This window comes from Centruroides sculpturatus, unplaced genomic scaffold (genome assembly GCF_000671375.1).
Source record: "Centruroides sculpturatus isolate CEXI.00-Female unplaced genomic scaffold, Cexi_2.0 scaffold12, whole genome shotgun sequence".
NCBI classification, from domain to species: Eukaryota; Metazoa; Arthropoda; class Arachnida; order Scorpiones; family Buthidae; genus Centruroides; species Centruroides sculpturatus.
In genome coordinates, this window is record NW_019384438.1 from 410,353 (window position 1) to 426,603 (window position 16,251).

At 29.2% G+C, this 16,251-nt stretch overlaps 1 protein-coding gene and 1 pseudogene across 1 annotated transcript in view; one reads left to right on the forward strand and one right to left on the reverse strand.

The window, feature by feature from the left end:
- The window catches only part of LOC111620046 (glycogen debranching enzyme-like), a 76,241-nt gene extending 71,310 nt beyond the window's left edge, over nt 1–4,931 (reverse strand). Inside the window, exon 1 of the mRNA XM_023361891.1 lies at nt 4,804–4,931. The gene's annotated coding sequence lies outside the window, so the exon portion shown is untranslated. The remainder of the gene's footprint in view (nt 1–4,803) is intronic.
- The window catches only part of LOC111620048, a 48,000-nt pseudogene continuing 33,614 nt past the window's right edge, over nt 1,866–16,251 (forward strand).

Below are 16,251 nucleotides of genomic sequence, written 5' to 3' on the forward strand. Positions count from 1 at the left end.
TAACATCTGTCCTTTTTTCATATTTTTAGAAAAACAAACAAAAATTAAAAGTAATCTACATTAATATATTAAAATATTTTAGATAATTATATATAAAAAGTATTTAGATTATGTAAAAAGAAGATTTATATCTAATATTCTGTCAAGTATTCATCAATGTACTTTTAAGTTATTATCCACGTATCTTACACCATAAGTATACTGGTGATTATGAAAGTAGTCTAAGTCAAAAATGGGAAAACGTTGAATTTATTTCACCAACTAATCGTAAAATTTTATGATTACATAAAACAACTTCTTTTGCAAGTGTAAATATATTTGTTTTTTCTTTATTCGTAAAATTTTATGATTACATAAAACAACTTCTTTTGCAAGTGTAAATATATTTGATTTTCTTTATTATGATTAAAAAATATGTTTTGACTTTGTGAAAATTAAATATATAGTATATCCAAATGATATATCCAACTTTCATAATCAGCAACACAAATAATTGCTGTGAAAAAAATCTTAATGACTAATATTAATAATTCATAATACTATTTATGATAATTTACAGTAAACAAATTTTCTGCAGATAATACTATTATGAGTATTTCAAATATTTCTGTTTTAATATTATCTAGATTAAAATTTCAATCAATCCATTGCCAAAAATTTGAGTCAATCTATTATAAAAAAATCCAAGAGTATTAGGAGATTGAGCATTTACAATTGCTATATCCAATTTTTAAAATATTTCTAAATTAAAATATTTTATTCCATATATTATTTGCATTATTTATATTTTATTTGTTCTATTTTCTCCCTAATATATAACATATTTGCTGATAGCATTTTCTATTCTGACATTTTTATATTCAAAAGAATAGAAAAATATAACATCAGAAAATTCATCAAAAAATCAAATAAAAAGAAATTTGATAAAAATTATCAGTGAATACACAAATGCTGAAAAAACTTGATACCATATTAATAATGATTGATTTCTTAAACTAAGTAGTAAAATTAACTGCTTTTTATTCAGAAATGTTCTCAAAAACATTTCTTAATAAAAAGGAATTTGGTTTCCTGAACTAAACAGTAAAAGTATCATAATTAATATTTTCAATAGTTTAAAAATTGGAATACAAATAGCTTCAAAACATATTCTGAGCATCTTTGCAGATGTTATTATGATTCAAATATACTTAAAAAGATAATCTTTAAATTTAATTCAAATATTTTCAAATTTATGCAATTTTTTATTAATAAGCTCTTAGATTGAAAAATTAATAAATTCATAAATTAAATTTGATTTCATTCTACTTATTAGCCTCCTGAAACTACATCAAATAACTAAGTATAAGGATAAATATATCTAAAAGATCAATAGTGTAAATCCAATTATTCAGTGGAGTCTAAAAGTAATTATTTATATAAATAAAAATGTAAATGTCCGTTTGTTCAAAATCTTAAATCTCCAAAAGTTCTTAACTGATTGCTTTGAAATTTTGAAACAATGTTGCATTCAAATACACATGTGTTTTTATATTATATAGATGTCGAAATTTTCCCCCGCAGGGGAGAGGGACAAAATTAAGGCTTACCGTGAAGACCTGGTCTTCTATAATTCTATTTTAGATGCAGTTTTCTGTGTTTTTGATTGCATTTTAATAGGGTACGTCAAGAGAATGTACACTAAGAAGGGATTTTTTGAAATTCCCCAATGGAGTGTGTTGTACATTTATAATAGATACATTTTGAGCCACAGCAACACGTGGCCGAGTATAGCTAGTACATAAATAAAATCACTAGTGTAAATAAGAAATTATGACAATTAAAAATATGAAGTAGATCTAATTCTAAAACCTTTACATTATATAAGATACTGATGGCAAATAAAAACTGTTTTGGATTAAAATTTCATCTTCCAATCTTTCAGATATCATTAGAACAGTGGCATGCCATGACATTTGATGATAGGGAAGCTGTGTTTCTATAAGAAGCTGACTTCCAGGGGTAATCAGTTAATTCTTTCTTTAAATGTATTTTAGACAATACATTCGCCAGGAATGTATTGTCTAAATTCATTCCTGGCTAATGTATTGTCTAAAATACAAACTAATAAATGGTGTTCCCAAATTGGACAAACTTAGTCTTCAAATTCTTCAAAAAATTTAAAAGGACCATCAGATGAAAAGAATTACGAAATATATTAATTCTCTTGAATAACAATGATTCCTTTATTGAATAATATTCACGTCTTTACTTTCTGATTATTCCCAAATTTTGCTCCTTTTAAATAAATTCTCTTGGGGCCATCTCACAAGTTACCATTTAAACTACAGAATAATAAATCTTCATAATAAATTTATTATGCAGATTAGTCAATTAGTCATTCTGTAGTTGTATGCAGACCTTGTGATTAATCTAAAGAGTAAACTATGCTCATTGCATGAGTTACTTTCACTTCACAGATTTAGCCAGTTAACCAAAACATTCTTACTGCACAGTTGCATTACCAAGAATAACAACAAACAAAGAAGAGTAAAAATGAGAAGTAAAAGCATGGAATGGATTGGTTGGAGTGTATAAAAAAATATATATTATAGATTTGATGGATACTAGCTACAATATTTTAATATAAGAACTTTATATAACATGATAATTGATCATTTCTCACTATAAAATAAGATTCATTTAACTCTATTTGAAAGGGAAGCTGAAAAGAAAGAACATATACAGTTATACAAGTGTGAAAATATAAATAAGATAAATAATAAGAAGGAATAAATAAGAAAACTATGCTAACACAAACTGGAGAATAAACCAGCAACGAGTTGCTCAACTTTCCTGGCAAGATTTAAAACTTTGGTGGCACCATCTGTTATATTTTGTAAAAACTTTTTATATTTTTAACTATTACAAAATATCAAAAAACTTAATTTTGAGGGTAGGGATGAGTTTTATAAAAAAGTTGTAAATACTTCAACAAGTAAAGTTGTAAACCCTACTGGAAATATACATAACTCTCATTATCTCCCCACCACCTCGACCTTTAACCACCAAAATTTAATAGCATCAATCCCCCTAATAAACAAACCTCCTTGCAAATTCAGGAGTTATTAGGCTTCAAACAGGGTGAAAAAATCATGCCCCCACACACACACACATATATATATATAGACAAACATCCATACTAGTGATGTGCTGGATCATTAAAAATGTATATCCGTGGATCATTAGTGTCTAGATCTGCGGATACGGATACGGATCTCAACTTTTGCACTCAGTCGGCGCCGGTGCGTGTGACCTTGGACCAATAGTTGCCGCTTTGCGTTAGTAATGCGACATGTTTTGACTTGCACTGCACATGTTTTTGTTTATAGTTTAGTGTGACACGGAACAGCGTAGATTACGTTTGTATTTTTGGAGAGTGTTGAGTTAAATTAAAATAAAAACAATGTCGACAAAAAAGTTTAGTAGTGTAATATGGAAATATTTTACGATAGTAAATGAATTTTGCATGATAAAATTTTTGCAATGTGAATGTGCCAAATATGTGATTTTAAGAAATAAAAAGTGATTTGAATTGAAGTTATTAGAATTTTATTGCTACCTATCTTTAAAATTTCATATAAGTAATGAAATTCATTAAGATAAAAGATCCGTTAAAGATCCGCTAAAAAGTAATGGATACGAATTTTTTTTTCCCTCGGATATCCACGGATACGGATACCCGGCACATCACTAATCCATACATACGGAAATTACCTCTGAATTTTTTTGCATTTCTCAGCATTTCAAGATGTCCTAAGTCCAAAAATGTAAAAATCTGGGGGTGTCATTTTTTTCTGGATTCCCATACTTTCCCTCTATTATAACAGCAGGAAAAGTAATAGAAGAGGAAAAGAGGAGAATTAAAGTGCACAAATTAATATGTGAAAATGTTATTTCACATGTAAGGGAATAAAGTTTTCATGTGTTCAATCTTGGCTTTCTTCATGCAATGCAATGAAACTAATATCATATGACTTGAGCATTTGTACCCATTTTCAATGCATTATGCACAAATTCTACAAACTTTATACTATCTATGTATAAGATCACTAAGCAATAATACAATAAATCATAAAGTAAACAAAATTATTTCAAACTATTTACAAAACTGGTTCTCTACCCAATATATTACAAAATAGTACATTTTCAAAAATTTTCAACTAAGAATAGTTAAAAATACAGATATCTTTTTCACATTACTGTATTTCATTCATTCTGATAATTAAAAGCTTAACTTAGTAACAGAATATAAATGGAATTCAAAAAAATAATTTATCACACCTACAAACAAGGAGTAATCAATGCAATTTTTTGCCTCTCATTGAATAGATTTGATTTTTGAAGCTAAAGAAATGATCACAGGACATAAGATTTTATTTGAAACAGTGTAATATAGGCTGGCAGTTGAAAAACACGATTTAATATCTGCTATATTCCAGACTAATAAATACAGACAATCACATCCTAATTTACGATGCATGAAGAATTTAATTTCAAAACCATTTTGTAAATTATTAATTACACTGTCGATAGTTTAGAATTTTTCAGTATAGTTTTGACTTTATCTAACAGCAGATTACTGAAAAAAATTGTTTTAAATTAAATATTTAATATATTTTCATTTAAAAAACAATTATAATGTAACCTCTAAATTTCAACCTTTCAAAAGGTCACAAACCGGAAAATGAACAGTTCATTCAATAAAATCTTCCGTAGTAATTTTAACATAAAAATAAAACTTATTTCTACACTTCAGATTACCTGATAAAGTTAGCCGAAACTTAAATTTTAAGTCGTGAAGTAATAAACCATATACAATTATCTATGCAGCTGTTTCCATTTAATGCTGGAGCTCATCATCTGAAGGTCACCCCAGACTAATAGATGTGATGTCACCGCGACATCTACCTAAATTTGATTTTTATAATTATACAAAATACTTTTAAAACGAATTAGAAAATGTTAATAGTCACTTATTAATNGTTCTTTGCCAAAATTGCATCAATAAGAAAAATTATAAGAGAAATAACAAGTTATAACAATAATATAAGTATCTAGAAAAATCATTAGGCAAGTTGAATGTCATATCAAGGCCTCAGAGCAGTTAGTTCAGTAAGTGTTTACATTATATAATATATTAAAAAACAAGTTGAATTATTGAAAACATTATTCTTCAAACAGTTGGATCTAATTTAATAATGATTTCTAAAACAAAAATTTATATTGTTTAGAAAATTAACTTTTCAAACAGAAATGATGCATTAAGCCTTTCTTTTTCAAATTATTTCATTAAAATTAAAACATCTTTGCAGATAAAATGAAATCAATAATAATTCTCCATTAAAGCACTTTTCCATTATTGCATTGTAATATATTCAAACAGTCTAATGAAAAATAAGAGGAAAGTCAATCATCATTATCACATCAACAACCGAAAGTGTTGGCAAAAATTTCTGTACACAGTTGTTATTTGCCAAACAATTGACTATTTTCCCTCCTGAATAACAACAATGACAATCCACAATAGTTCAAATGACTTCATGTCCTAAACAAATACAAATTAGGATCATATGGAAATTTATTTTTATAAAATCATGAGTTCTTATTTTGAATGACATTTTCAATTTTTTCTGTTTTCTAACATTAAACAGATGTTTGAAAATTACATTAGATATCATGTTACTTTCTTCTAATTTGATTTGCAGTAAAGATTATAATTCATGAAAGAACCAGTTTTAGATAAAACAGGATTAATTTAAGACATTTAAAATTTTAAAAATTTAAATAAAGAATAAAATTTAACTATATACTGTACATATATGTATATATGTTGTCATAATGGTAGTTATAGGTTATCCTCCCGCATACTGCACTGCATATTGCTTTCCATTCTTGTATCCATTGTGCTCTGACATGTCATTTATGAAATGATTTAGATGAGTTTGAATGGGTAACCAAATAAAATAACTATGGTAAATTTTGCACAAATCAAAGATTTAAAGATTAATTTGTTCCAACAACATTATAAACAAAATTTTTTTGTTAAAATTATAATAACTATTTTTTATAAAATCAAACACTCAAACTGCTTTTCTTGGAATGAAAATGCTTTTCCTAATTGCTTAGAATGAAAAATTGACAAAAATGATGATTGGAATACAGCAAAAAACTCAATTTTCTTAAAGTTTTTCATCTGAAAATAAGCAATTTGAACTGGATTTAAGTGTATTTTCAAGTTTTGAAGAAACTAGCTTCCTTCAAAAAGTGAAAATATTTAAGAAAAATTGTTTTTTTTATTTTATTTCTAATCTACACAATTTAAACAAATTTTGCTATAATTGTTTATTTCTTTTAATAAACAATTCTTTAATTAAGACCTTTCAGGATCAATTGTTTGTAAAAAACTTTGGCTCTTAGAAACAAGCTACTTTGGGCATATTACATTGTAAAATGCCCAAAGTAGCTTGTAAATAACTCAACAATAAATTTATTTATAAACATTTTTATAAAATGTAATATATAAATTTAAAATTAAAATTGTATATATATATATATATACACAGTATAAAATATCAAAATTAAAAAAATGTACTGTATAGAAAAATGTTAATTTTAAATTTATATATACAGTGTATATATAAAGTNAGCTTTATTAGTATCATATATCATTTTTTATATTATACCTTAAAGCAAAAAGTATATTTATAAACTATTTAAATATTAATATTTAGAGTAATAATATACAAATGATTAAACTTTTAAAAAGTTTCGAACAACTTTATATCGTTATTTCGGAATAAATATTATTTTTGACATAAGAAAGATTGGAATTTTTCTACTAATCTACAACCCAAACAGTTATCGTAAAGATGAATTGAAGTCGCTTATATTTTCTTTTATTGTAAATTTTAGATTGCAATCTAAAATAAAATGCAACTGTACAAATCCTTAGATATTCATCACTCATATTTAGCACTATAAATCGATAAATAGAGTACATTTTTACTGAAAAAAATAATTAATTGTTTTATTATATAACAAATATTATTAATTTCAATTTTCTTTAAAATTGTAATTTACCAGTTAAATATGCAAAAGTAATTTGTTTATAAAAGAAGGAATTTAAAAAAGTATATATATTATATAAGATAAAATTATGTATTTTTTATTTATTGCAGAATATTACTTTTGAGACGTAATTTAGTAATTTTAGTTTCATGTTTCATGTTCCCGACAGTTTCTGATGGAAGAAGTTAAGAAAGAAAACTTATTATGTAAATGACGGATGAGTATACATACAGCAGAATGAAAAAGTACCTTCTCATGTATAAAAATACAATGTGAAGGAATAGATATTCATCATTGAAATGTTGCTGGTTGCTTATTATTCTTCAGATGCAAGAAATGCACAAAACAGAGTGGTTCATTTTCTACTCTAACATATAAAGAAAATTTTTAAAAGCAAAAAATTTTCTAAAATGATTTTATAAATTCTTTCATTATATTTTATTTTTCAAACATTATTTACAAATTTTAAACTTAGAATTTAGAAAATATAAATATTGAATTTTTGTGAATTCTAAAAATCTTTCAGTCTCTAAGGGATTTCAATAGGAAAAAAGTTTGTGTCTTCTCAAATGTTGACAGCAGAAGCCATACCGTTCGATGTTATAAAATGCATCGGTCCACACAGCTTTTATCCTAAACGTATTGAAATATATCTGATTTGTATTCCTTGACGTCGAGTAGACAGTCCATCTTTTCAGTTCTTCAACAATATATGGCTATGGAAAAAAAACATTTACTATTTTGTAGATAATAAATGCGAGTTTGGTTCATTCAAGGTAGATATGATGTTGGTGGAAGAAAATTCGACAGGAAAAATGTATAAGAATTCCACTATTCAACTTTTATATAAAAAAGGAATAAATATTGTATAAATAATGCTTTTATGGAGACAGGAAAAAGAGAAACTTGAAAATTCATCATTCAAAAAAAAAATTGCATTTTTATATCCACAAATGCAATTACAACTTAAGTATCGAGTTTCTTATTAAGTTGTTATTTTACATGAAGACGGTTAATAACAATTCGCTATCTGAGTTGAGACTGTTAATGGAAATTATTCAAAAAGTCAATTAAGAAAATTGGACATTGTTAAAGAGGTTTAACATAATTTAGATAAAAACTTGAAATAAGTAGATACATATTTAGAAAAATACCGAGATTCTTTTACATGACAGAGGTCAACATGTCAAGTTGCTATGATCACGAAAACATCGACCTCATACAAATAAATCATTCTTGGTTGACAAGAACATGTTTCGTAGTCAGTTTACATAAAATGCTTGAAAGGTGGTGATAAGAAAAGTTCTTTATAATTTCTTTAAGGATGATTCGAGGTTAGTATATGCCATTTATTCGTTTATATATATACATATATAATTTTTAAAGAGATTTTTACAATAAAAATTTTAAATTTAAAAGCTACAGCGGAGTATTGTTAACATTTATTCAACGGAAGAGAATAAATGAATAAAATGAGTTTAAGAAAAAAATTTTTTTTTCGAATTTTGTCATATTTGGCAAAAATCCAAAAAACAAGGAAATTTTTTAGAAGTACCTGCTCTTTGATTGACCCGTTTATATCTTTATGTGTGTGTATACATTTTATAATTTAAGTGTATATTATATAATTTAAAATAATATTATAACGATAATATGATCAACAAATTACTAATATCGGTCCGTGTTTAGAAATTTTAATACAACCAATTGACAACTGCAATGATTCATAAGCTTAGCTGAATTGACAATGTGTGTATGCATGTAAACCTGCAATCAGACATTAATCTCTCAATGGTACAATTAGCGATTGACAGAAAATGAAACTGACGATATGTCTAAATGGATTTTGCATCGATCTTTTTTACAAAACATGATTCAGTTAGAAAAATGATATTTTTGCACGGAAAAAATAGAGGCTTATAAATTATGTTTTAAAATAGCATTAAACATCATATTTTATAAAATAATCTTTCATCATATTGACAAACTTCATCCAGGTATTTAAAGATTTCATCATTAAAGATATAAATTTAAAATCTTGACTTCCATATCTATGTAAATGAGCAGTGAATGAAAGAACCGCTACATGATATCACTAAATGATGTCGTATATTTGCAGATTTCATTGACTTATCAATTCCGAGTAAATAAATTTGAAAGTAGAAAAAAATATACTGTGCAAACAACACTTTTTTTAAAATATTAAATATTTTAAATTAACTTATAATTATGATGGGTTGATAATAATAATAAGTTTAGAGCACACAAAAAGTTAGGAGTTGAATGTTGAAATTTCGTACACAGTTAGTTTACTGTACATCATTAAAATGTATTGTACACTAAGAAGGGATGTTTTGAAATCCCCCTCCAGAGGAGAGAGAGAGTTAATGTTTGTTCTTATTTTTTTGCCTGGATAATGCCAGACTTACCTGCTGGTGTATAATAATTCAAGACATTTAAAAACATATATTTTAACAAATAAAAGTCAAATAAAAAACTTGAGCAAAAATGGGTTACTTCAGTAATGGAAAAGGGATAAACTTTCAAACCTGCAGAACTAATATAAAAACAAATGCTTTCATTATCTTAAACCAGGGGTCGCCAAACTTTTTTTAACCGTCGACCCCCAATCACTTTCCAAAGCCTCACATTGACCCCCACCATAAAGTTTTATTACAAGTGTATGTGTATGAGCGAAAAAAAAAGACGTTGTGGTCTCTGTCTAAGAAAAAAAGAAAAAAAAAAAGGTTGTGATCCCTTAGCCGCATCGACCCCTCAATCGACCCCCTGGCCGCATTGACCCCTGGGGGTCGATATCAACCACTTTGGTGACCCCTGTCTTAAACAATCATTTTCAGGATTTAAATTTTGCTAAAAAGAGAAAAAATATTTAAAAACAAACACTTGAAAACTTTTAAATAAATTCTATTGGTTTAAAGTTTATTTCTATTCATTTAAAAATAAAATGTATTGGTATATATTAAAATTAATCAAATTTCTTAGTTCAAATAGAATAATTTCTACAAATAAACTATGTAGAGTTCAGTACTTTAAATAAGTTCATTAACCAATAAATAGATTTAAACAATAAATACAAGTAGAAAGTAATTAATACATTATTGCTATGTTCATTTTTATTGAAAAATTTATAGTGGAATGATTTTTTTTCTTGAGTGTAATAAAACTGGATAAACTATTAACTAAATTCATGTGTTAAAATTCCAGCATAGCAAATCATTTTTGCAACTAACTAACATTTTCAGTCATCTTGAAAGACTTTCATCAGATTACTCCAATTAGGTTACTTTAATTGGGTAACCTTGTGAAGTTCTTAAAATTTCTGTTTTCAGTTTTAAAATTTAAAATTTCTAAATTTAAAAAATATTTTTTATTTTAAATTAATNTAAAATTTACATTTAAATTGCATCAATGATTTTAGATTGCAAAACGCTATGTAAAAAAATTGATAAAATATTATAAGGATGTCAAAACGAATCACAAAAGTAATATTTTTGGATTACTGACATGACAGTTATATGTTTCTAAATTGTTATTCAACAAGAAACTAATATCTTATTAATAAATAATATACATTCATGTGCATTAACTATTTATTGTTTTGCAACACTTTTGTAATTTAAATAAAAAAATAATTGCAAATCACTTATTATTATTAGTAAACTGTTTTCATTATTTATATAACAAGTTAAAAAAAAAATTGCCATTTTTGCTGAGTTTCTAAATTATGAAACTTCAATAAACAATGAATGAATATCTAAAATTATTACATGACAATAAATGAAATACTTTAAAATAAATTTTATAAACAAAAGTAATTTTTTACATTGTAATTTTTTAATTTATAATTTGAAATGATATAACTACAAATTATTATTTGTTATTTTCACTTTAGGTTTTATTTTGAGAAATTACTTCAGCTGTAAGTAGTCTTGGTTCTTTGCCAAAATTGNGAGTTGAAGTAGAGGACTTGCTGTGACGTCACATAGATCCAAGGTCATGCTAACAAATATACGGGATCTGGCTATCCTTGTAGTTTAAAGTCCTTGACCGACTCTGCTTTAGTGTTTCTCAACGGGGGCGATATCGCCCCATGTGGGCGTTTTCCTATGCTGAGGGGCGATTAGTAACAATTTATATTTTGGGGGCGAAAAACAATTTTCTGGGCGATATAGTAAAACATTATATTAAGAATAATTAGTTATTTTATTTGTTATATCGTACAATAATTAAACAATTAACATCATACTAGTCACTAGTCTATTCAATGCAGTACGAATTTGGCGTTAGCCTTGGCTCTCGGCATCAGAATTTTGAAGTGAAGGGGGCGATACTACGTAACGGTTTTACTGAAGGGGCGATACTACGCAGTAGCGTAGCGTAGTGGGGGCGGCAGGGGCGGAGCGCCCCGGGCGGCACTTTTTAGGGGGCGGCAATATTTCACAATAAATAATAATATCTTGTAAGAATTTGAACCATTTTATTTCATATCTTCGTCCACCTATGATTCGGACCGATTGAAATGAACGGAATAGTGTTACCATCCGGACAGTCCGGAAATCGACTCGCCGCGCGCCGTCCGGAGATATAGTGCGCAACCTGTCGACCTTTTTTTTTTCTTGTACGATTTATTCGTATATATACACATCCAATATCCAATAGAGCTAGGTCACTTGCGTTACTCCTATCCAACTCTCCCTAGTCGCTAACTGTAACTGATTTAGAACCAGCATGCACTGCACATTATTCTTTGCATTGCAAAATGACATTCCGTCAGGAACTTCTGTTCGAACAAACTTCACCTGCCATCCGGGTCAGCGATTTTAAAAAGGTGGCAACACTAGCACAGAATTTTTCATTACTTATTCTGTGACGAAACTGAATTTTAGTCTTTTAAATTGAGATACCTAAATAAAGGGGGCGAAATTTTCCTCCGCCCCGGGCGGCTGACACCCACGCTACGCCACCGATACTACGTTGAAGGGGGGCGACGATTCGTTAGAGGTTGAGAAACACTTCTTTAGATGATGCTTTATAGTTTTACTGTTCAACCAAGACCTTGGTTCGACAAATTAACGCTGAAAGGTTATTGGATACCATATTTTGAATCGTATACATCGTATATTACTATTCTAAGAACGAAAAATGTGACGATGGAGCGAAATCGCGAAACGATTAAATTCGATCAGTGGTGAAGCGAACATAACTGGTGCCCAGGGCACGACACTTTATTGGCGCCCCCTCCCCCAGAAATATCTTGTTTGTCTTGGAGACCATTTGGCGCCCTCTGCGAGTGGCGCCCGGAGCATGATAGACCCCTCGCCCCCCTCGCTACGCTAGTGAATTCGACTGCACAAATAGTGAAAGTTAAAATGAACAGTACTGTATTTTATGTTTTTTTCTTCTTTGCTGAACTAATCACTAGGAAAGCAGCAACTATAATTATTGCGTCCGCATTTTCATCGAAATACACACGAACGAATATGGAGCAATGGGAACACATACATACGTGTCAATAAAAGTGTTCGCATAAAGTCTCAAGCAAATACATAGAAATATTTAGCGAAGTGATTTTCGTCTGTACAAATTTCGTAAAACTGTTTGCATATAGACTTTGTCATTCGCGCAAACAAACCGAACTGGATTTCAGACAGGAGTGATTTCTTGCGTTGGAAACTGTGACTATTATTACAGGTTTTTCGCAGAAAATGTTTTGCCTATCGTTTGTTTGCAGAGCCACTTTTTATTTTTATATTAACTTTAACAAAAACATAAATTGAAAGCAGAACTTATCAAAAGTAATTTTTATTCAACCGTAGGCGCAGAATTTTATTACGCCGATAATTTTCAATTCTCGTTTTTAAAAAAATTCATTTATTCTGGATGTTAATTGCACCTCAGTAAATTCGAATGTGAAAGAAATTTCAGGTGGTCTAGGGCAGCGGGGATGTAGCTCAATTGGTAGAGCGCTCGCTTCGCGTGCGGGAGATACCGAGATCGATGCCGGCGTCTTCGTCTGCCGTTGTTATTTTTACAAACGTCTGTAAGGAATAACTTTTTTGGCACCACAAAAAGTAATTCGTCTTTCCGTTCTACATTTCTAAAATATGCTAACGACGAGTACAGCGATTGGTATCTGTGCATCGGTTTACACTTCACTTCATTACAGTTGGAGTGCGATAGTCGTGTACAGTAATTCTTATTTGCAAATTGACTCCTGCGAATTTTTTAAACATCCGACATGTCGCTGAAAACTGTAGTAAAATTATTCAGGAAAAACGGTTCGAAAGTTAAACAGAAATTCATTCCGTAGTACATCTGGCTCGAAAAAATTTCGTTTTGCAGCTTTGAAACTTTTCGGTTCTGCAAAAATGTGTGTCCGGGATTCATATCATTTCGGAAGCAACCTGCAAGTGCCTCGTCCATATAAAGTCGGTAGCAGCGATGTACAGTACGTCTGATGTGATGAAACGGAGGGAAAAAAAATTACACTACTACTAAATGGAGGCGCCGAGTATCGAGCTCGGTATCTCGCGCATGCCAGGCGAGCGCTCTACCATCTGAGCTAAGCCCCCCACGTTTAGAATTCCTTTACAGTTCGCTTGCATTATCTGCTGCCAAGTAACGTTTTCACAGTTGCAACCGATTATCTTCGTGTTTTCAGCTAAGCGATGCAGTCTTGGTGTGAAACTTGGATATTTTCGAATTGTGTCCGCGTTCGAGGAACGGGGAAAATAAATGAAAGTGTCTTTGCAATGAGAATATTGTCGACAACGTACGGATCCGGACTTGTTCGAAAAGTTAACATCTACTGTTTCTTGATGTCTGCTTTCAAGAGCAGTGGCTAAGCGTCGGACTCGCAGGTTTTAGCGCTATTTACTGTTTACAAGTGCCGCGCGCCACGCTTTCGTTTTTTACACGACACTAGCCAGTTCCGTGCATGGATGTATTTAGACTGTACAGGAAATATCGAGCAAACGGGCATCTTCACAAATCCGCCGATAACCTTAACCGAAATCGTGAAAACCATGACTATTTTCGAAAAATTTTCCTATCAAATTGGTCGTTAAGTTTTTTTTTTTAAATTATCCTTTTAACTAACTACGTATAGGTTCTGCCGTTACGAAAAATTCAGTTACATCGGAAATTAACAGGCGATCTACACCGTATCACTAAGCGGGAAGATTTCAACACTGCGTATCAGCATTGCTTGAATGCACTTTTCGGAACTGCGCGATTTCGACAAATCAGCGGAAAAAGCGTCTTTGAATCACATAATTAGAACACCCACGAATGTATGCGTGCTTACACCATGCGCACTTAAGTCTGTACGCATCTTTGTATTAAGACGTATTTTGTTTAAATCTTATATGGAATCTGCCCAAGATCGCTATTCTAAGGAAGAGACTTAATTCAGATACTATATAGAAAACCTTTGATAATGATTTTCTATTTATAAGTAATAAAAAGTGTATGATTTAGAAGCGCATTACAGAATACGGCATTCAATCGTACTTAAAAATTAAATTATTTATCGTTAATTTTAATTATATATTATTATAATTCTTAATATTTTTTTATAATTTAATTTTAAAATATCTACTTATATATTTTTCTTTTCTAGTTTGATTATAGAGAGCAGTGAATTGATCCAGAATTCGAAAAGCGCCTCTATCGGTAAAAATACTCGTTAAAGTACAGATTAAGAAAATCGTAAAAGGCTGTCAGGCGAAGTTGAAGTTAAAATATTTGTAAATAATTAACTTGAAGAGATTTTAATCGAGAAGATTTAAAATGGTACATTACTAAGATTTTACGTTATAATTAACAAAATTCATTTAACAGTATGCTATCAATATTATAAATATTAAAAAAAACAAAATTTTCACTTTGTTATCAAACACTTCAGCTATGAAATTTACATTGATATAATTTATTTAATAAATTCTATATAAATAATAAATATCTATTACAAGTTCTTGTCTATGATTATATAATCATAGACAAGAACTTGGAAGGATGATCTAGTAACTGTAGTTAATCAGCTTAATTAATTCACCTATAACAATAGTGACATTTAAATAACACAAACATTTGCGTTATTTAAATGCCACCATTGTTAAGGTGCATTAATTAAGTCAAGAATGTGGAGTATTCAGAACCATACTTATGAAGTATCTACCTGACTTTTTGATTCTTAAAATTAGTTCAGGAACCATAATATCCTTTTTATATAAAAGGCAATTCTTTACTTAAAATTTCCATCTTTAAAAGATGTTAAGTTTTCAAATATTGATAAATTTTTTCTGCCTACTTTTTTTAATTAGAGAAAACAATAATAATAATAAACTATACAACACATCACTTCTGGTTGCAAGCTCTTGGCACAGACAGATTATTTACATAGACATAATCAAGTAGTAAATATAATACATCGAGTGCTTGCAAACAAAAACAAATTACAGTAGAACGTCGTTTATCCGAAGGTCGGTTATCCAAAACGTCGGTTATCCGAAGGAATTCCAGTCGACAAATTTTAATTTTCGCCAGTGCTGTGGCGCTGTATCTTTGGCTATGTCTTCGGCTACTCAAATATTTTATGTTTTTGATACTAAATTAACTTCTGAAGTATATTTTTTTATTGTTTTTATATTTTTCAATATATTTATTTTGTTTGTACAAAATAAAAAAATAATTTTTAACGATACAATAGTCTTCGTTAGGCTTAATATTGATGAAAATTCAACGCGAAGCGACACGCAACGGAGAAAAATTTCAACACGGGATAAATTAATATATTTTTCCGTACATAATTGGTTATCCAAAAAAGAAGTTATCCGAACAACCCCAGTCCCCAATTGATTTGGATAAACGACGCTCTACTGTATTAAACATTCTTGAACTGTATTACAAGTATATTCCACAGACAGTATTGGAAAACAACATGCACAAAATGTACTACAACAGAGCCATAATCACAGATAAAACAATTTACCACAACAGACCAGACATCACACTCATTGACAAACACAATAAAATCACATACATTATAGACATAGCCATTCCAAACACTCACAATGTACAAAACACATGCACTGAAAAAATTAGCAAGTACACAGAACT